General features: G+C 39.6%; 1 protein-coding gene across 6 annotated transcripts in view; it reads left to right on the forward strand.

The window, feature by feature from the left end:
- The first annotated feature begins 258 nt into the window (after nucleotides 1-258).
- WDR33 (WD repeat domain 33) overlaps nucleotides 259-20750 on the forward strand; it is a 103444-nt gene continuing 82952 nt past the window's right edge. For all 6 annotated transcript variants that reach the window (XM_082841840.1, XM_082841835.1, XM_082841836.1 and 3 more), the window contains exon 1: nucleotides 259-380. The gene's annotated coding sequence lies outside the window, so the exon portion shown is untranslated. The remainder of the gene's footprint in view (nucleotides 381-20750) is intronic.

Genomic DNA, 20750 nt, shown 5'->3' on the forward strand with positions numbered 1-20750 from the left:
AATGTGAAAAAAGTACGGCAGCACCACCCTCTCCCGGTCCCTCCTCTGGCTGCGGCTCCGTCCTCGTCTCAGCTGGAACAAAGGAGTCGCTCAGCTAAGCCGCGTGGGGCTCCGGTCAGGCCCCGCCTCTCACCTATGCACAGGCGCAGATTGAGCCCTAGGGAGCCCGGCGGCCCCGGCGCGCGTGACGTAGTAGCGTACGCCGGTGCGTGATGACGCAGGGGCGTGCGCTCGGTGGCTCATAGGGGAAGATGGCGGCTGCTCTTTTGGAGGAGTGGGATTGAGAGGGGAGGGAGGAGGCCAGACAGGAGAGATACTCCTGACTGTGAAGACGAACATTTCGCTCGCTAGTCATTAGGAGCTCTGCTCAGCGCCACAGGGTGAGTGCGGCGGCGGCACGGGACCGCTCGCCTGCAGCAGGCGGCGGCACTCTCCGCCATTTTCATGCTCGGCCGTTGCGTGCTTTGGGGGCCTGGGGGGTGCCTGGGGATGGGTTGGAAGAGCTGGGAGGATCGAACTCCCGAGGGCTCTTTGAGGCGGGTTCGGGCCTTAGGGGACGGGGCTGGAGGCTTGAGGCAGACCGGGAAAGGCAGGCATGGTAGGACCAAGGCCCTGACTGGGGACCGGTGGCGACGAGAAGACGTAGGTAGGGTAGGCCACGGAGAAAACTGGAAGTTTGGAGGAGGGAAGCGCGTTAAAACTGGAATTTGGGGCGGGAGTGGAAGGGGTTGGGCCGAGAGTGGAATGGAGTGTGGTTTTGAGTGGTTGGGTGAAGGGGTCACGGGAAGTTAGTTAATGGGAAACCTGTAAAACGGCGGAAGGTTTAACCTCGTTATTATCGTGGCTGGAAGTCGGTATTTTAACAGGGTTAAGTCCACAGCTTGACAGGCAGAAATCCCCTGCTCCTTTGGAATAGCTACATTAGTATTTTGTTTGGTTTAGATCATGGTCCCTGCAAGTGTCCCTTAAGAACTCCCTGCACGTTTCCGATTTTAAGACTTCTGGCAACTAGATATTTAGGTTCTTAGAAGGCATTCTCTTTTTTTTACGGAAAGGAAAAAACTGGTTACTTGGTTGTAAACCCTAGTGGTTGGTGGTCCTTCCGGAGAAAGAAGAAGGAAGGCGGGTCGATAGGGAATTCCATAATTGGACCTGTTTAAATCAAGTCAGAAAAGCACGGATTATTTGTAGAAAGCCTGTCAAGAATGTTTTGAAGTAATTTCCACACAGATGACATGCAGTTGACTGTTCGGGAAATTTCGAAGACGAGTATGAACAAAAAGCTTATGTTAAAAGGAATACCTCTTGGGAGCACTGAGTTGACTTTCAAGAACACTCTGGAGATTCAGTGCACGCAGCATTTTTTGCCTGTGAACGTGATGCAGTGGTAGATCTGTTTAATTTAAACAAAACTTTTAGAGCCTGTTAGTTAAAAGGAAACATGTTCATTCTTCCCCTGATGGCATTTTTCTGTTCCTAATCTTAATTGCTTTTGACACCTATCTTTTTTTTTTTTTTTAACGCCTATCTTTTATAACCATGAGATACCTTTGCACTTTTTAATTGGTCTCCTTGCCTAGAAGGCGGCAAAATACTGTATCGGTTTCAGTTTGTTGAGGCGTCTAGTTTCGTATTTGGCCTTTTTTCTTGAAGTTTAGGGAAAATTTTTATCTTTGTGTATATGGGGAAGAATTTTCATAGAAAGCTGGCCTTACATCACAGTGCTTTAGGAAAAAATAAATCCTTATCCCTGAAGTTGATGGCTTAACCTGCATTCTTAGGTTGGTGAAAAATACTAAGACGACAGATTTTGCCATCACAGTTTTACCCCGACCTAAGGCTTTAATTATACTTTTAGTAACCACTTAAGGTGCTTATTCAAAGTTCTCTTTGCTAAGTAATAAGTCCGTATATTTTTCACACTACTTTGGGAAAAACGTGCTGTTTGATTATTGCTGAAGTTCGAACTGTTTGATATTTCAGAATAAGAAAGAAGAAGGTAAGGTAAAATAAAGCTTTGTAACTGTAACAAATATATTGACAAAGATATCAGTGAAAGCTTTTCACTTAAGAATCTATTTATGTAATCCTTTTGAGGTTGCTCAGCAAAAAAAAAAAAGAAAAAAGGACTTTTAGATAAAGCAGTATTCATTAGCTAGAGCCTGCAGATTAGAAATCTTCATTATCAAAGTATGTTTAATTAAATGTCATAAACTTACCAGTTGTTTAAGCATTCCAGATTTGTTGTTTAAGACTCCAGATTGTCGTAGTTTTCTGCCAAACATTATTCCAGGATTTTGTGTTGAAACTGTTGCTTGTAATTCCAGGATTTTATTTGTGTTGACACTTTTGCTTGTGCTGAAACTTTTTCTTTTGGAATAGTGGAAGTATTTCTGAGACTCTTAAGTATGTATAGTATTGGAAAATCTTTACATTACTCTCATCCTTTCTGGCCCTAAAACATTTTAGTATTTTCTGGTAGTGACTGACTTTATAACGTTTGTATTGTACCTTATGTTCATAACTTGAGTGCTTGTAAATTCCCAGAGCTGGGTAGTATTGTAAAGGCCATGGGTTTTAGCAGTAGACAGACCTAGGTTTGAATGCCAGGCTCACCACTAACTAGCTTTTCTACATTTGGTCATTTACACTCTCTGAACTTGAGTTTTCTTATATATAAAAATGTTAATTATAGTACTTATTTCAAAGGTAAAAGAAAGTGTCTAGTACATAGTAAGCATTCAGTAATTTTTGGCATTTTTCTTTCTGTGACTTTAATTGATGAGGTCACTTTTTTTTTAATTGAGGTATTACTTTCAGGTGTACAACATAATGATTCGCTATTAGTGTATATTGCAAAATGATCATCGCAATAAGTCCATCACCATACATAGTTACAATTTTGTTTTCTTGCCATGAGAACTTTTAAGATCTATTCAGAAACTTTTAAATATGAAGTATAGTGTTATTAACTATAGTCACGATGTCATATGTTACATCCTTATAACTTATTTATTTTAGAATTGGAAGTTTGCACCTTTTGGCCCCCCTTCATCCATCTTGCCCATTCCTACCTTCCCCATTCTCACTGTTTAAAAACTAACTCAGATATCTTTGTTGAAAACTTACTGATAATCTCATTCCTCTGGTAAACTGATTACTCCTTTCCCTGTGTTATTAAAGAATTTTGTGTATATCTCTCTTTAATGTATTTTGATTGAAGCAGTATCTTTTCCATTACTTTGTCAGCTCTTTGAAGGCAGATGTTTCAGAGCCTTGTATTTTTTTTATGTTCATAAAGCCTAAGCATTATAAAAATGGATGAATGATTGATTTTTCTTCAAAAATTCTCTTCATGACTCTGTTGGGATCCATATTTCACACAGACCTGGTTTATTATTCTGCTCCTTGGCCCTTACTGGTGACCTCTTTCAGACTATGCATATCTTGTCCATTCCTCAACATCCAACTAAATCTCTTCCCATTAATGAGGTCCTCAGTGAGTATTTATTTATTTACAGCTGTCTCTCCGGTTAATCTAAGGTCTGTGTGACTGCCTTCATACTACCGGGCACTATGCCTTAACGGTTTTGAACAGATTGTTGGGTGGGTTGACAAATGCCCAACTGTGCTTGAAGGCTGACTTTGTTATAGGCACTTGCTCTATTTACTGTCCCACTTAGTAAGATACTTCTAAGGAGCAGTTTCCCTTTATTTGTATGTGGGATAATCTGGTAACTTTTTTCCTATCTTTTTATGTTAGGAGAAACTGCAAACATCCAGAAAAGTTGAAAGAGTAACACAGTGAACACCTGTTGCCTTTCATTTAGATTTATCTGTTACTAACATTTAACCATTTCGCTTTAGTTCTCATTATACCTCTCCCCGCAGCAACCAGTTGAAATTAAACATAGATATCATGCTGTTTGTCCCCTGAATACCTCAGGATGGATCTCTTTAAAGTAATGCCATTTTTCTACACTTTATGTATTTTTATTGCAAACTAGCCTCCCGCTAAGACTATATAAAAACAGTAACCATTATTATGCTTAAGACAGTTAGCATTAAGTCTCTGGCATGGACTTTTTAAAGAATGTTCCACATTTGGGATTTTCTGATTAAATGATTAAAATGGCATTTAACTTATTTCTCTATTTTTAAAATTTCCTATAAATTGGACGTTAGATCTAGAGAGGTTTGATTAAATTTGAGTCAGATATTTTTGGCAAAAATACTTCATAGATGATGGTATGTAATTTACATTGTGTTACATCAGGAAGGACAGAATGTCTGGTTCTCCTGTTTCTAGTGATCAGTAAGGTGGTGAGGATTACCAGATGTTAGTTTGCCCCATTGTTTACTATGCTGAGTTTACTTGGTTAGTGTGGTGTCCATCAGGTTTCTTCGTTGAAAAGGTACATTTTCTCCGTCATTTGGTGGTTGATTGTTGGCCTAGTCATTTATTTAATTGGGGGTTATGAAAATTAAATGAGTGAACTTTCTACAAAAATTCTCCTCATGGCTCTGTTATTTCTTTACATTTATTAGCTGTTTTCTGTAAAAAAAAAAAAAAAAAAAGAGCTTCCCCCTCTTTCATGTTTTAAACTTACAAAAAAATTTTTATTATTTATTTGGTTGCACTGGGTCTTGGTTGCGGCAGGAGGGCTTCTTAGTTGCCACTCACCAACTCCTTAATTGCAGCACGTAGGCTCCTTAGCAGCCGCACGCGAACTCTTAGTTGTGGCATGCATGTGGGATCTAGTTCCCTGACCAGGGATTGAACCTGGGCCCCCTGCATTGGGAGCGCGGAGTCTTATCCACTGCGCCACCAGGGAAGTCGCTCTGCTTAAACTTTTAAATTTTGAAATAAATACGAACTTACAGAAGAGTTGGAATACTAGTACAAAGAACTCTCATACTTTTTCATCCCTGTTCACCAGTTGTTAACTTTTTGTCACATTTGCTTTATCCCTCCTTTCCTCCATCCCTTCTTTTTCCCCATCCCATGTTTTTGGTTGTTTTTTGGCCGTGCTGAGCAGCTTGCGGGATCTTAGTTCCCCAACCAGGGATTGAACCCAGGCCATGGCAGTGAAAGCACCTAGTCCTAACCACTGGGCTCCCTGGGAATTCCCGCCAGCCCATGTATTTTTTCTGAACCATCTGGAGTCCTTCACAGACACCATGCATCTTTCCCCTAAGAACACCATTCTCTTAAATACCCACAGTATTAACAAATTCTACACATTTAACATTGATATGGTATTTGATATTCAAATTTCATATTCCAGTTTCTCTAGTTGTCTCAATAACGTCCCTTACAGAGCTTTTTCCCCCCTGTTATTTAGGATCCAACCTAAAATTGAACATTGTATTTGATTGTCATATTTCTTTAGTTTTTAATCAAGACCAGTTCTGTGGTCTTTTTTTCTTTAATGACTTTTTGTGTGTGTGTGTGTGGTACGTGGGCCTCTCACTGTTGTGGCCTCTCCCATTGCGGAGCACAGGCTCCGGACGCACAGGCTCAGCGGCCATGGTTCACGGGCCTAGCCGCTCCGCAGCATGTGGGATCTTCCCGGACCGGGGCGCGAACCCGTGTCTCCTGCATCGGCAGGTGGACTCTCAACCACTGCGCCACCAGGGAAGCCTTAATGACTTATTTTTAGAGTATAGTCTATTAGTTTTGTTTTCGTTTTTGGAGAATTACTAATACTGTTTTTTGGTATGTTGTAGTTGTTACTGTTTTTTTAAAAATTTTATTTTATTTATTTAATTTTGGCTGTGTTGGGTCTTCGTTGCTGCACGTGGGCTTTCTCTAGTTGCAGCGAGCCGGGGCTACTCTTCGTTGCAGTGCACGGGCTTCTCATTGAGGGGGCTTCTCTTGTTGCGGAGCACGGGTTCTAGGTGTGCAGGCTTCAGTAGTTGTGGCGCGTGGGCTCAGTAGTTGTGGCTCTTGGGCTCTAGAGTGCAGGCTCTGTAGTTGTGGCACATGGGCTCAGTTGCTCCGCGGCATTTGGGATCTTCCCGGACCAGTGTCCCCTGCATTGGCAGGCGGATTCTTAACCACTTCGCCACTGGGGGAGCCCCTGTTATTGTTTTTGATGCTTAAGTTGTTCCAGATTTGGCCAGTGTGAGTCCCTCTTCGAGCTGGTTTTTGTGTCACTTTTTTTTTTTTTTGGCTGTGCCATGCGGCTTCCAGGGATCTTAGTTCCCCTACCACGGAACAAACCCATGGCCCCTGCAGTAGAAATGCAGAGTCCTAAACATTGGACCGCCAGGGAATTCCCTCTTATGTCCTTTTTGACTGAGACTGATTAATCTCTGAGGCCTTTCTTGGTTTTTGCAAAACAGAATAACCCAGGTCTTTCTTGTGTTTTCCTTTCTTCTTGTTTTTTATATTTTTCTATTTCTCCAGAAAGCTCTGCTTTCTTTTGAAGGAAAGTGATATTTATAAATTAAAATTTGAGTGCTAGGTAGTATATGCGCTGTTACTAGAGTGTCTTTGCTTCTAGGCTCCTTTCAGTGGACAGAGCTAGGAAACATGTTTTCAAAAATCATCAGTTTATATTATAACGTTATTATTGGGATTTGCTACAAAGAAAGTAGATTCAGTTTACATCCTGCTGAGTGCAGTTAATTTCTTTTCAGTCCTTTTTTTCCTTAGAATGTATTCTACGAAAAATGAACAGAGAACTGTGTTCAAAAGTTACAGTACTTCATTGTGGTTTCAATTTGCATTTCTCTGATGATTAATGATGTTGAGCATCTTTTTCATATGCTTGTTGGCCATTTGTATATCATCTTTGGAGAAATGTCTCTTCAAGCCCTTTGCCCAAATTTTAAGTGAGTTACTTGATTTTTTTTTGTTGCTGAGTTGTAGGAGTTCTTTATATATTCTGATAAAATCTGATAAATCTGATAAATCCTTATCAGATTTGCAAATATTTTCTCCCATTCTGTAGGTTGCCTTTTCACTCTGTTGATTGTATCCTTTACTGCACAAAAGTTTTTGAGATTGCTATAGTCCCATTTGTGTGTGTGGGACCCTTGTTTTTTCCTAACAATATATCCAAGAAATCATTCCAGGGACTTCCCTGGTGGCGCAGTGGTTAAGAATCCGCCTGCCAATGTGGGGGCACGGGTTCAATCCCTGGTCTGGGAAGATCCCACATGCTGCAGAGCAGCTGAGCTCGTGCACCACAACTACTGAAGCCCACGTGCCTAGAGCCCGTGCTCTGCAACAAGAAAAGCCACTGCAGTGAGAAGCCCACGCACCACAACAAAGAGTAACCCCCACTCACCACAACTAGAGAGAGCCTGCACGCAGCAACGAAAGATCCCGCACGCCTCAACAAAGATCCTGCGTGCCACAACTAACACATGGTGCAGCCAAAAAATAAATAAATAAAATGTTAAAAAAGAAAACTCTTCGTTTAAAAAAAAAAAAAGATATATGTTTCATTGGTTAAATTTTTTTAACTTCACTTTTAGGTTATTTGGTTAAATCTCACTGATTATATCTTTAATAATCACTGTACTTTTGAAATCCAGACTGACTTGTTTGGAGGGAAATACCAAACTAAGACAGTATGTGTCATAGGGTAAAGATACAAATGCCAAAGACTGAGGAACTAATTAGGCTTTTAGGCCAGTGTGGGTAATAAAACCAGAAACTGAGAACCACTGTTCCAAAATCAAGAGGCACTCAGAGCCTTAAGTTTGTCAGTTTCATCTTGCTGTTGACAAATTTGAAATATTCAAGACTATCTCTTTAGGGTTCTTCCTTTGGTAATGATTACGTATTTTGTTAAATGCTTTTACATTTCAATTTAGTTGTTAAGCCAAGTTTAAAAATGAGCTGAAAGAAACTGGAAAATCGTTGCTTACTCCCTGTATAATCTTGAAATTTTAGAATTATTTTACTTCTGGAAGTCATCGGATCTAGACCCTTAAAGAAACAGGATTGAGGAGATTAAATTTGTTCGTAATCACAGTTAGTGGAAGAATCCAGGTCACCTAAGTACCAGTTTAGTGTTCTTTTCTCCACCTTTACAAAAAAACCAAACAAAAAACAAACCCCCGAACATTTCATAGTGTAACTTGGGATAGTTTTTTGGTTCATCGTCTTTGGGAGAGAGCTAAAATTATAAGTTTACATAGCCAGAAAAGTCTGAAATAGGAAAATCTTCCATCAGTTAGTAAGTGGTGACATTATTCTGTGGTCCTGAACTTGACATATCTAGCTTTGTTCAAAATTGATTATCAAACTGGGACTTCGGTATGTTTCTATTTTAGTAACCTAATGATTTCAGCCTTTAACTCTGCCAGATAATTACAGGATTTGGCAGAATGTTTCTCGGTAGATTTTTAAAAAATTAATTAGTCAATTAGGTCGTGCCGCAAGGCTTGTGGGATCTTAGTTCCCCGACCAGGGATTGAACCCGTGCCCCCTGCAGGGGAAGCATAGAGTCCTAACCACTGGACCCCAGGGAATTCCCTCTTGGTAGATTTTATCCACACACACCACATCCCAAGTGTGTAGCAAGGTGCCTCCCTCATGTGTTTTATGTACTCAAACTATAGTTGATAGTATGAGGGAGGTTTTTTCCACCCACATTTTCTACCCACGATGCTTATTTGCAACTATGTTTTTTACAGCAGTTTTGTGCCCAGATTAGTCATTTCTATTTCTGTGCCTGTGTTCATAACACTACTTAGTAGCATTACTTATGTAAGTTATTTTATTTTTATGCATTTATTCATTCATTCATTTATTTATAAACGAATTACCAAAAAAGAGAAAAAAAGTACAAAGTACAAGGGGATATACAGTGATCTATCTCTTCCCTATGGCTATTCTCTAATCCTTTTTCATCTATCCAGTAGCTGAAGTTATCAGTTCGTTGTAAATTCTTCCAGAGATGTTTTGGGTTCTATATAGCAAATGTATTTACTACAGATGTATATGTGTCCCTTTTTTGTTGCTTTTCACTTACACAGTTGTAGTCTATACTCTGTTTTGTACTTTTTTTCACTTAACGGTATATCTTGGAGATCCTAAATAGAGCTACCTTCTTGATAATATCAGTAGTTGCATAATATATATTGTATGGGGGGACTTCCCTGGTGGCGCAGTGGTTAGGAATCCGCCTGCCAATGCAGGGGACACAGGTTTGATCCCTGCTCTGGGAGTATCCCACTTGCCGTGGAGCAGCTAAGCCCATGCACCACAACTGCTGAGCCTGTGCTGTAGAGCCTGCGAGCCACAACTACTGTGCCCGAGTGCCACAGTTACTGAAGCCCACGTGCTAGAGCCCGTGCTCTGCAATGAGAGAAGCCAGCGTAATGAGAAGCCCGCACACCGAAAGGAAGAGAGCCCCCGCTCACCACAACTAGAGAAAGCCCCCGCGCAGCAACAAAGACCCAATGCAGCCAAAACAAATAAATAAAAAATAATATACGCAACATTAAGAAGAAAAGAAACTGCCAAACTGTTTAAAAATTTGGGCTTCCCTGGTGGCGCAGTGGTTGAGAGTCCACCTGCCGATGCAGGGGACATGGGTTCGTGCCCTGGTCCGGGAAGATCCCACATGCCGTGGAGCGGCTGGGCCCATGAGCCATGGCCGCTGAGCCTGCGCGTCCGGAGACTGTGCTCCGCAACGGGAGAGGCCACAGCAGTGAGAGGCCTGCGTACCGCAAAAAAAAAACAAAAACTTATATATATAGTATGGGTATTCCATGATTAACTAGTCTTCTACTTAATAGACATGGGTGGTTTCCAGTCTTTTGTTATTAAAAACAGTGCTCCATGGAATAACCTTATGCATATGTGTTTGTGCATGTTTGAGCACATGTTTAGGGATAAATTCATGGAAGTGGGATTTCTTGGTCAAAGTAGGTGCAGTATCAGTGTGTGAATATGGTGGTTTCTTTCGCACCAAACCACCACTTGTATTATCATAGTTTTTTAATTTTTATAAATTTATTTATTTTTGGCTGCGTTGGGTCTTCACTGCTGATCGCGGGCCCTCTCCAGCTGCGGTGAGCAGGGGCCACTCCTCGCCACTGCGCGTGGGCCTCTCATCGCGGTGGCCTTTCCTGTTGCGGAGCGTGAGCTCCAGGCACGCGAACTTCAGCAGCTGTGGCACGCAGGCTCAGTAGTTGTGGCATGCGGGCTCAGCAGCCGTGGCTCGCCGGCTCTAGAGCGCAGGCTCAGCAGCTGCAGCACATGGGCCTAGCTGCTCCGGGGCATGTGGGATTCTCCCGCACCAGGGCTCGAACCTGCGTCCCCTGCATTGGCAGGAGGATTCCTGACCACTGTGCCACCAGGGAAGCCTTATCATAGTTTTTGCCTTCTTGAGTTTTGTTGCTTCTCAGTAAACGATGAGTCATTGTGTAGCATGCATAGCAACGAGAGTTTAAAATCACTAATTTGTCCCTTTTTGATAATTTTCATGTGATATATATTCCTGGGATGATTCACCATTACCTATGATAGTGGTTTATGTCCTTTTTGGACCCCATAGGAATCTTATGAAAGTTTTATACTTCTTCCCATTATAAAAAATGTGAGTATCCATGTTAGAATTCTGCATGGAACTGTGAGGTGGAGAGGTAATTTAAATCCTTTTGCCCATTTATGTATCCATAGACCCCAGTTAAGGCCTCCTGCTTTATTCGACACATATGAACTCTTGTGTCTAGATTGGCATAACGGACATTTCAGAATCTAGCCCCACTGTATGAACTCAGGTTTTCAGCTTCTTCCTCTGCTGCTCCCTCTCCCCACTACCCTGTCCTTGAACCATTTTTAAAAAAACTTGAGTACACCTAATAAAACTAATGGAATGTTGTGGGGTTGGCCAAAAAAGTTCGTTCAGGTTTTCCCATAAGATGTTATGGAAAAACCTGAACGAACTTTTTGGCCAACCCAATATGTCAATTATATCTCAAAACAAAAACCCAAAAAGTAGTTCTCTTTTACTTCTACTTACTGTTTCCTCGGCCTGGAATTGCTCCTCTTCCCCTTCTCCACTTGGTGTATACTTTCTTTTATTACCCTTATAAGTTAGTTAATCTGAAACTTTTGTTTCACATCAGTGCTCCCCCACTCAGTTCTTGTTTCTTCCCATGGCATTCTCTCTCGTAGCAAAATATGTAAAGTACGTGGATAGGAAGATTCAGTATTGTCAAGATGTCAGTTCTTCCCAGCTTGATCTATAGATTCAACATGCTCCCAATCAAAATCCCAGCAAGTTATTTTGTGGATGTTGATAAACAAACAAAGCTCCTTTTAGTCAGATAAGTTTCATCAATGCCTGTTAAATGAGCGGTTACTAGAGAACAGAATATTCACACAATTCTAAAGTATTACCCTACAGTATTAAACATTTTAGATATACACAAAGTTGAAGAAAGAAGTTAATACCATTTATTTGCCTCCTAAATTCAACATTTGTTATAGTTTTGCTGTATTTTCTTGCTAGGGCTGATATATCAAAATACCACAGACTGAGTGGCTAAACAATAGACATTTATTGTCTTACAGTTCCAGATAGAGGTTAGATGTCTGAGATCAAGGTGTCGGCAGGGCCATGGTCCCTCTGAAGGTGCTAGGGACAGATCTGTTCCAGACCTTTCCTACCTAGTTTTTGGTAGTTCCTTGGCCTGTGCCAGCATAACTCCAATCTTTACATTTGTCCAAATTTCCCCTTTTTATAAAGACACCAATCATATTGAATTACTGGCCCACCCTACTCCAATATGACTTCATCTTAACTAATGATACCTGCAACGACCCTGTTTCCCAGTAAGGTACGGGGTGGTGGTGGTGTTGAAGACTTTACCATGTGAATTTTGAGGGGATGTAATTCAACCAGTAACAATCTGTCTCTGTATACATACAGACATACATACATACTTTTTAACCATTTGAGAGTAATTGCATACATGACAAATAACGCTTCAGCATGCAGTATCAACATGCAGTAACACATCTAAGAAAATTCGCCATAATTTCCTAATATTATGTAATATATGGTCCACATTCAAACAGTCTTTTTTTTTTTTTTTCCCCAAACAGTCTTTAATAGCTTTTTTTTCCCCCAAACCAGACAATCATTTGGTTGTCTCCTTGGACATGTTTAACTGGAGCAGTCTTTTTGCTCTTTTATTTTTTATATATATACTTTTTTTTTTTTAAGACTTACAGTGTCGCAGTTGCAGAACAAGCCTCTGTGCTCTGCCAACCTGATTAAGACTAGTTGAAACCACCATTTGCTTTCTCTGTCCAAGAATCTTAATACAGAAGGCATGTCTCTTGATGGACAGTTAAGAGGGCTGTTATATTTTCTCTGTTATAGTTGTTCTGGAGAATGGACTTTATCTCTGTACGTCTTAAGGGTTGCCCTCTTACCTCTAAATGTTTATTTTGTGTATGCTACACATTCTGTATTTTAAATTAGATCGTTGCAAACAGACCCTTTTAATTTGGTGAAAATTCTCTTAGCTCATTACCTGTAATACAGAAACACAAAAATTGTTTGTTCTGTGAGCAAATACTGTGTTTGCTGTACTTCTCACTGTATAGTTAGTATTTTTTCTTTTGTAAGTATCTTGGAAACTGTGTAAATATACTGTTCGTTCTCAAATTTTTAGCATCCATTGGTAGACCCTGTAGTAGCAACTATTAATGGGTGTTCCAATGATAATTTTCTGTTAGCATATATTTTATTTGATATATATTTATTACCGTTTTCATGTGTGCTAGGCTGTATGCAAGGCACTGAGAATATAGAGATTAGAAACATTCAGTCTTTGCCTACAAGGAATTTATAGTTTAGACAGAAAGGCAGATACGTGGTTTTTACCAGTATGATACATGCTTTTCCATGATTATGCATAATATACTTTAGAAGTGCAGACTGCTGAATAGATTGAGTGTAATAAATAAGCATAAATTTATAAAAGTAATTAAGAACACTGGTATTGGGCTTCCCTGGTGGCGCAGTGGTTGAGAGTCTGCCTGCCAATGCAGGGGACACGGGTTCGTGCCCCGGTCCGGGAAGATCCCATATGCCGCGGAGCGGCTGGGCCCGTGAGCCATGGCCACTGAGCCTGCGTGTTCGGAGCCTGTACTCCGCAACGGGAGAGGCCGCAACAGTGAGAGGCCCGCGTACTGAAAAAAAAAGTATTAGGAATATGCCAACAAAGGTTGTGAGAATGTTTGGCAAACTTAGAGATTTCAGAATAGCATTTAAAACAAAAAACAGAAAAACACTACTCCTAGCTCCTTATACAGACCTTGTCTGTTGTGGACAACTTGGAAAAACCCATGGTGTAAAGAAGACAACAAGGGACTTCGCTGGTGGTACAGTGGTTAAGAATTCGCCTGCTAGTGCAGGGGACACGGGTTCGATCCCTGGTCCGGGAATATCCCACATGCCGCACGCAGAGCAACTGAGCCCGTGCACCACAACTACTGAGTCTTGTGCTCTAGAGCCTGTGAGCCACAAGTACTGAGCCCTTGTGCCACAACTACTGAAGCCCGGGTGCCTAGAGCCAGTGCTCCACAACAAGAGAAGCCACTGCAATGAGAAGCCCACGCACCGCAATGGAGCATAGCCCTTGCTCACTGCAACTAGAGAAAGCCCACGCGCAGCAACTAAGACCCAACGCAGCCAAAAATATATAAATTAAAAAAAAAAAGTCAACAAAATATTACCATAAGTCCATGCTCTTATTACCTTCATTATGTGTTTCTTCCCATTTTCTGGCTTTTGAGCAAAAGTGTATAGTTCTTTTAAAATAATTGTAATTGTTTCATAATCTGATTTTTCCACATAGTATTAGATCATGTGCAATTCGTTAAAAATATTTCAAACATTTTTAATTATATAAAATTTCGTGATATAGATACACAGAAGTAATTTAGTCATTCCTCTCTGGTTGCCTGTTACGCTTGTGAACTGAACTGAAAGACTTTGTTGCAAGACAGGATTTTTTAGTTGCCCACGTAGTTCTCTATTAAATCATAGAATGGTTCTCTGAAATTTATAAACATATATAAACATATAAAGGTTTATATATATATAAAATGGTTCTCTGAAATTTATAAACATATATAAACATATAAAGGTATTTCTGGAAATCACAGCTAGTTGTAACATGGTTTAAAAATTGCAGAAGTTTCCTTGAATATCAAATATAAGATTACAAGTCATAATCACTCTGTGCTTTACACATTTTAAGTATTGAGTGGTATTAATGGTTCTTAATCCTGTTCCTTCATTTTAGAGATCTAGGAAACAAAGACCCAGAGGTGTCAAAAATTTCTCCAGGATAGGAGAGCCTTAAATAGAGTCCTAGCTTCCATAGTTTGTTGTTCTTTGCTCTCTAATGATTCAGTATCCCCTTCCCCCAAGGCTTAGGGGTTCTGTGGAGGAGTTGTGAATAGTATTAGAGTGGTGCAACTTTGCAGTCTATCTTGAACTTACTTTTAAGATGTAGCGTGAAGAAGGAGTTCTTCAGTTGAAGGAGATTTAAAAGGAGAGAATGAGAGGGAATTCCCTGGCTGTACAGTGGTTAGGAGTCTGTGCTTTCACTGCCAAGGGCCCGGGTTCAGTTCCTGGTTGGGAAACTAAGATCCTGCATGGCACATAGTAAGTGCTGCCAGCTCCAGTTGATTCTTGTTATTCATGGTAGTTATGTTCTATAAAGTTGCCACAAACACTGAACTAGCAAATACTGAACTGTTGTTCCTAGGAAATTTAGATTCCTGTGAGCCTCTGTGACAGTATTTGAGTCAGTCAGCCAAAACATAACCTTATTTTATGTGTTTCTTTTTTTTTTTTTTAAGGATAGTTACTTTTTTTTTTTAAGATTAATTTATTTTTGGCTGTGTTGGGTCTTCGTTGCTGCACGTAGGCTTTCTCGAGTTGTGGCGAGTGGGAGCTACTCTTCCTTGTGGTGCACAGGCTTCTCATTGCAGTGGCTTCTCTTGTAGCGGAGCACGGGCTCTAGGTGCGTGGGCTTCAGTAGTTGTGGCTCATGCGCTTAAGTAGTTGTGGCACGTGGGCTCAGTAGTTGTGGCTCACGGGCTCTAGAGCGCAGGTTCAGTAGTTGTGGTGCACGGGCCTAATTGCTCCGCAGCATGTGGGATCTTCCCGGAGCAGGGCTCGAACCCATGCCCCTGCATAGGCAGGCGGATTCTTAACCCCTGAGCCACCAGGGAAGCCCTGTGTTTCTGTTTAAAGATGCCTTAGTTAATGTATATTGCTGATCCATTAACATTGTTCTCATGGTGAACAGCATTAGTTGTTTACAGCTTTAGTATCTAACTGTATTTAATCCATAAGGCACATCACAGCTTTCTTGCACTCAGGAACACTAGACAGCACTTGAGCACAACACTTGGGGAAGGGGAGGGTATACCTCAGCTGGGAACTTGAGTTCTGGGTGATTCAACTCTGCATATGATGTACAAATGACTGCCAAAGAGTACAAATGTTGATTTTGGGGCTACAGAAAAAGTTAACTATTAGGCAAATTTGCAAATACCGAATCTTTGAATAATGAGGATACACTCTAGTTTGAGCACAGGGAAACAATAAAAATTCCAGAAGTATAAAAAGTATGCCTTTTAAGTTCAGAATCCAAACAACTAAAATGTGTACTGAAAGTTTTTTCCCTGAACCTAATCATGTAGGAGACAAACAATAAAGACCTAAATGTAGATTTATTCCCAAAAACGGTATTCGAAAGACATGACAGTGTAAAACTGGGAGTTTTATTTCACTGCTTTTAAAAACTGAGAGTTTTACACTGGTTTTAAAACTGGGAGTTTTACACTGGTGGGAGTAAAACTGGTTAATAAAACTGAAAACTGGAAAAGTAGTCAACTTATTAATCAGGAAAACTAAAAAAAGAACCAAGAAAAAGTGATTTTTCTTTTTTAAACCTAAAGTATCAAAAAAAGTGACTTCAGTAGTTCCTCTTGCTTATGATGGAAATGGTTCTACAGAAAAAGCTTTATGTACAAAGATGATCAGTGTGATTTGAATTTTAGTAGGATGTATTTTATTTTATTTTTTAATTTTATTGAAGTAGAGTTGATTTACAGTGTTGTGTTAATTTCTTCTGTACAGCAAAGTGACTCAGTTATACATGGATATGTGTATATATATTCTCTTCCGTTATGGTTTATTACAGGATATTGAATATAGTTCCCAGTGTTATACAATAGGGCGTTGTTGTTTATCCGTCCTACACAAACTAGTTTGCATCTGCTGATCGGAAACTCCCAATCTTTCCCTCCCCCACCCCCCTCTTCCCTGGCAACCACAAGTCTGTTGTCTGTGTCTTTGAGTCTGTTTCTGTTTCGTAGATATGTTCATTTGAATCACATTTTAGTAGGATATATCTTAAAAACAATTCAAATGTCCAACAGTGGGACATTTAAGTAAATCATGTTTATATTATATATATATATAATTTTTTTTTCTACCCAGAATATTACATAAGTTTGTTTCAGATGTAACAGCAGTGTTAAAATCAACAGATTTTAATATTAACTGAACTGAGTAAACATAGCTGTTGAAGTATTTTTAAAGTTATTCTCTCCAAAAAACTAAGGGAGCTTTTCTTTTCCATCCCCACATACCACGGTTTCCCAATAGTTCTGTTTTTGGAAGACTTTCAGTTGATGAGTAAACTGCTTTGCAGATTTTTCAGAACTTCTTTGCCCAAATGAAAACCAATCTGGACAAATTATATATTGCATAGATTTCTCTGCAGTTTTTTCTTTCTTTAGAACCTTATTGCAATTACCATACAGTATAATTTTTACCTATTTGCCCCACATGAAAAACTACCTGTCCTGAAAAATATGATGGATATATCCTGTGATCTTCCAGTTAATAGAATTTTTACCTCAATGATAATCTTTATCATATTTCAAAATAACCAACTCCACCTTGGACATTATTTCCATCTTTACTGACTCATAGGCACATGAACTGGTGCCCAGCTTCTACCTCTTCTACATCCTCTTCTCCATAAGTGGATGGAATTATTTAATATAAGTCTGATGTAGGACAATGAACACTTTACAAACACATACAATTTAAGTTAAAGTCATTGACTAGGGAGCCTACATGCTCAATTCAAAATTTAATATCTTTTCCTCCATAAATAACATGTACTTAATTGTCATGAGGCAGCTTTTTGGTTTTCAGAAAAACCACGTTTAGGGCTTCCCTGGTGGCGCAGTGGTTGAGAGTCCGCCTGCTGATGCAGGGGACACGGGTTCGTGCTCCGGTCCGGGAAGATCCCCCATGCCGCAGAGTGGCTGGGTCCGTGAGCCATGGCCGCTGAGCCTGCGCGTCCGGAGCCTGTGCTCCGCAACGGGAGAGGCCACGACAGTGAGAGGCCCGCGTACCGCAAAAAAAAAAAAGCAAAAAAAAACCACGTTTAGGTATGTATTCATAGGACTGATTAGACAGTCCAGGTGAAATGGTTATAGGAATAGAGGCAGCCGTCACCTCACAAAACTCATTTATATATCAAAATCTATTTTGATATGTAAGGCTGAATTCTTCAAACTAATTATGCCTTCTGTGACTCAAGCACTGTACTCTTGGCAAGAGCAATGCTGGAACTTAGCATTAAGGTAAAGGTGCTTAATGCTAAACTTTTCTTCTAAGCTTAGATTTGGACTGCTTAAGAAACTGGTACCCAAGAAACCAGCTTGGTCTTTCTACATTTTTACTGTCTTAAGTAAATCATGTTATATTTAATGGAACATTTAGGAAGTTGTAAACACTTGCAAATAGTTTTGTAACATGCAAAACTCTTAAGCTGTAATTATTAAGGGGGGAAAAAGAGTAAAAATTTAGGTGTAATCCATGATTTCACATACAGTTAACAAGTGACAATGGTGCCATATAGTCGTCCCTCACTATCTATGGGGGATTGGTTCCAGGATCCCTGGAGGAGGTGGGGGTCCCTAATATAAAAAGGCATAGTATTTGCATGTAACCCACACATATCCTCTCCTATATTTTAAATCATCTCTAGACTACTTATAACTAATACAATGTAAATGCTATGTGAATAGTTGTAAATGCAAGAAAAATGCTATGCAAATAGTTATTGGTTTGTGGCAAATTCAGGTTTTTTGAAACTTTCTGGAATTAAAAAAGGTTTATTCCCATCCACAGTTGGTTGAATCTGCAGATGTAGAACCTGTGGATATGGAGGGCTGACTATATTTACTTGCTCCCACTCCTCTTTACTTTCTCCTCTTTTCCCAGATATCTAACATTACCATGTATTGTTTTCACAGTGGACCAAGGTTTAAAACATGCAAATTATGGATAGGTAATACAGATTTGGCTCACAGTATATATAATATCGTTAGTGTCTGTATTAATGTGACACTGAGGTGGAACAGGATCTTCAAGTGCCTTCTGATAGTCATTAGGGAGAGATTAAACTGTGTACAGCATGGTTTTCACTTATTCATTCAGTTTATTTTTTTTCTGAACTCTGAAAAAGTTGAGGTATCACTGACGTATAGCATTTTATTAGTTTCAGGTGTACAATATAATGATTTGATTTATGTATACATTGCAGAATTATCACCAAATAAGTCTAGTTAATGTCTGTCACCTTATATAGTTACACATTATTGTTCTTATGATGAGAACTTCTAAGATCTCTCTCAGCAACTTTCATGTATGCAATATAGTAGTATTAACTGTAGTCACCATGTTAGTCATTACATTCCCATGACATTTATAACTGGAAGTTTGTACCTTTTGATCCGTTTCACTCATTTCACTTACTGTACACGCCCCTCCTCTGGCAACCACCAGTCTGTTTTCTCCATGAGTTCTGTTTTTGTTTGTATTTTAGATTCCACATGTAAGTGAGATCATACATATTTGTCTTTGACTTATTTCACTTAGCATGATGCCCTCAAGGTTCATCCATGTTGTCACACATGGCAAGATTTCATTCTTTTTGATGGCTGAGAATAATTTTGTGATACATATATATGTGTCTGTAATGTATACGCACATATATATATAGACACATTGTTTCCATATCTTGGCTGTTATAAATAATGTTGCAGTGAACATGGGGTGCATATATCTTTATGAGTTACTATTTTTGTTTTCTTTGGATAAATACCTAGAAATGGAATTGCTGGATCGTATGGTAGTTCTGTTTTTAATTTTGGTGGAAACCTCCACACTGTTTTATAGCTTACTCCCCTTGTACTGATAGCCATCAATCTCCAGAGGCTTTTAAATTATTAGTAGCTTGCAGTTTGGGAATAGGAAGTATTGCTTAAGCACATGTGAAAGGACAGCTGTTGTTTTGAAAGTTGTATTTCCTGTTTTAAGTTAATTTTAGTTAAAAGTGTTTAAGATAGACTCTAGATATTAGATTTGTGTCTTATTCATTTGTTTAAAATAATGTTATGATGAAGCTGATTGTCAGTTCTCCAGAAATATACTGGACTGAATTCTCCTTGGAGGGACTGATCCACATATATGACATGTATGTTGCCTTTCAGTCTTTTTTTTTTTTTTTTTTTTTTTTGCGGTACGCGGACCCCTCACTGCTGTGGCCTCTCCCGTTGCGGAGCACAGGCTCTGGACGCGCAGGCTCGGCGGCCATCGTTCACGGGCCTAGCCGCTCCGCGGCATGTGGGATCTTCCCGGACCAGAGCACGAACCCATGTCCCCTGCATCGGCAGGCGGACTCTCAACCACTGCGCCACCAGGGAAGCCCTGCCTTTCAGTCTTAACAGACCTTCCAGCTGAGAACTATCTCAGGGTTTTGATTGAAAACTTAATCCAACGTAGAATAAGCAACTGAATTTGTTTTTGTCACTTATAAATTGATACTATCCAGTCATTAAAGGAGATCCAGTCAGACCCCTTTTGCTGTAGAAAAATTATACACATACCATTTATGGAATAGAAAAATATTTTCTTAAAAACAAAACAATTCTGGCTTCTGTTTCCCAAGTTGAGTGAGGGGGTGAAATTTTACAGTGTTTTAAATTGAGTTTCTAATGTACGAAATCATTATGTATTAACTGTGAAACAAATTTCATTTACTTTTGGGGTAATATAGATAGTCTAAAATTCAAAATGTGTTAACTAAATTTCTTTCTTTTTAAACTGATTTACAGTGTTGTGTTAGTTTCAGGTGTACAGCATAATGATTCAATTTTTTTCACAGATAATATTCCATTGTAGGTTATTACAAGATATCGAGTATAATTCCCTATGCTATACAGTAATCCTTATTGCTTACCTATTTTATTTACAGTAGTTTGTATCTGTTAATCCCATACTCCTAATTTGTCCCTTCCCCTCTCCCTTTGGTAACCATAAATTTGGTAATCATAAATTTGTTTTCTGTATCTGAATCTGTTTCTGTTTAGTATATAGATTCATTTGTATTACTTTTTAGATTCCACATGTAAGTGTACCATACAGAATTTGTCTTTCTCTGACTTATTTTACTAAGCATAATATTCTCTAGGTTCATCCATCTTACTACAAGTGGTAATATTCTTTTTTTTATGATTGAGCACTGTGTCACATCTTAAACCAGTTGTCTGTTGATGGGCACTTGGGTTGCACCCACATTTTGGCTATTGTAAATAGTGCTGCTATGAACATTGGGGGGCATGTATATTTTCAACAATTAGAATTTTCATTTTTTCCAGATGT

This window comes from Leucopleurus acutus, assembly GCF_964270905.1.
Source record: "Leucopleurus acutus genome assembly, chromosome: 6".
NCBI classification, from domain to species: domain Eukaryota; kingdom Metazoa; phylum Chordata; class Mammalia; order Artiodactyla; family Delphinidae; genus Leucopleurus; species Leucopleurus acutus.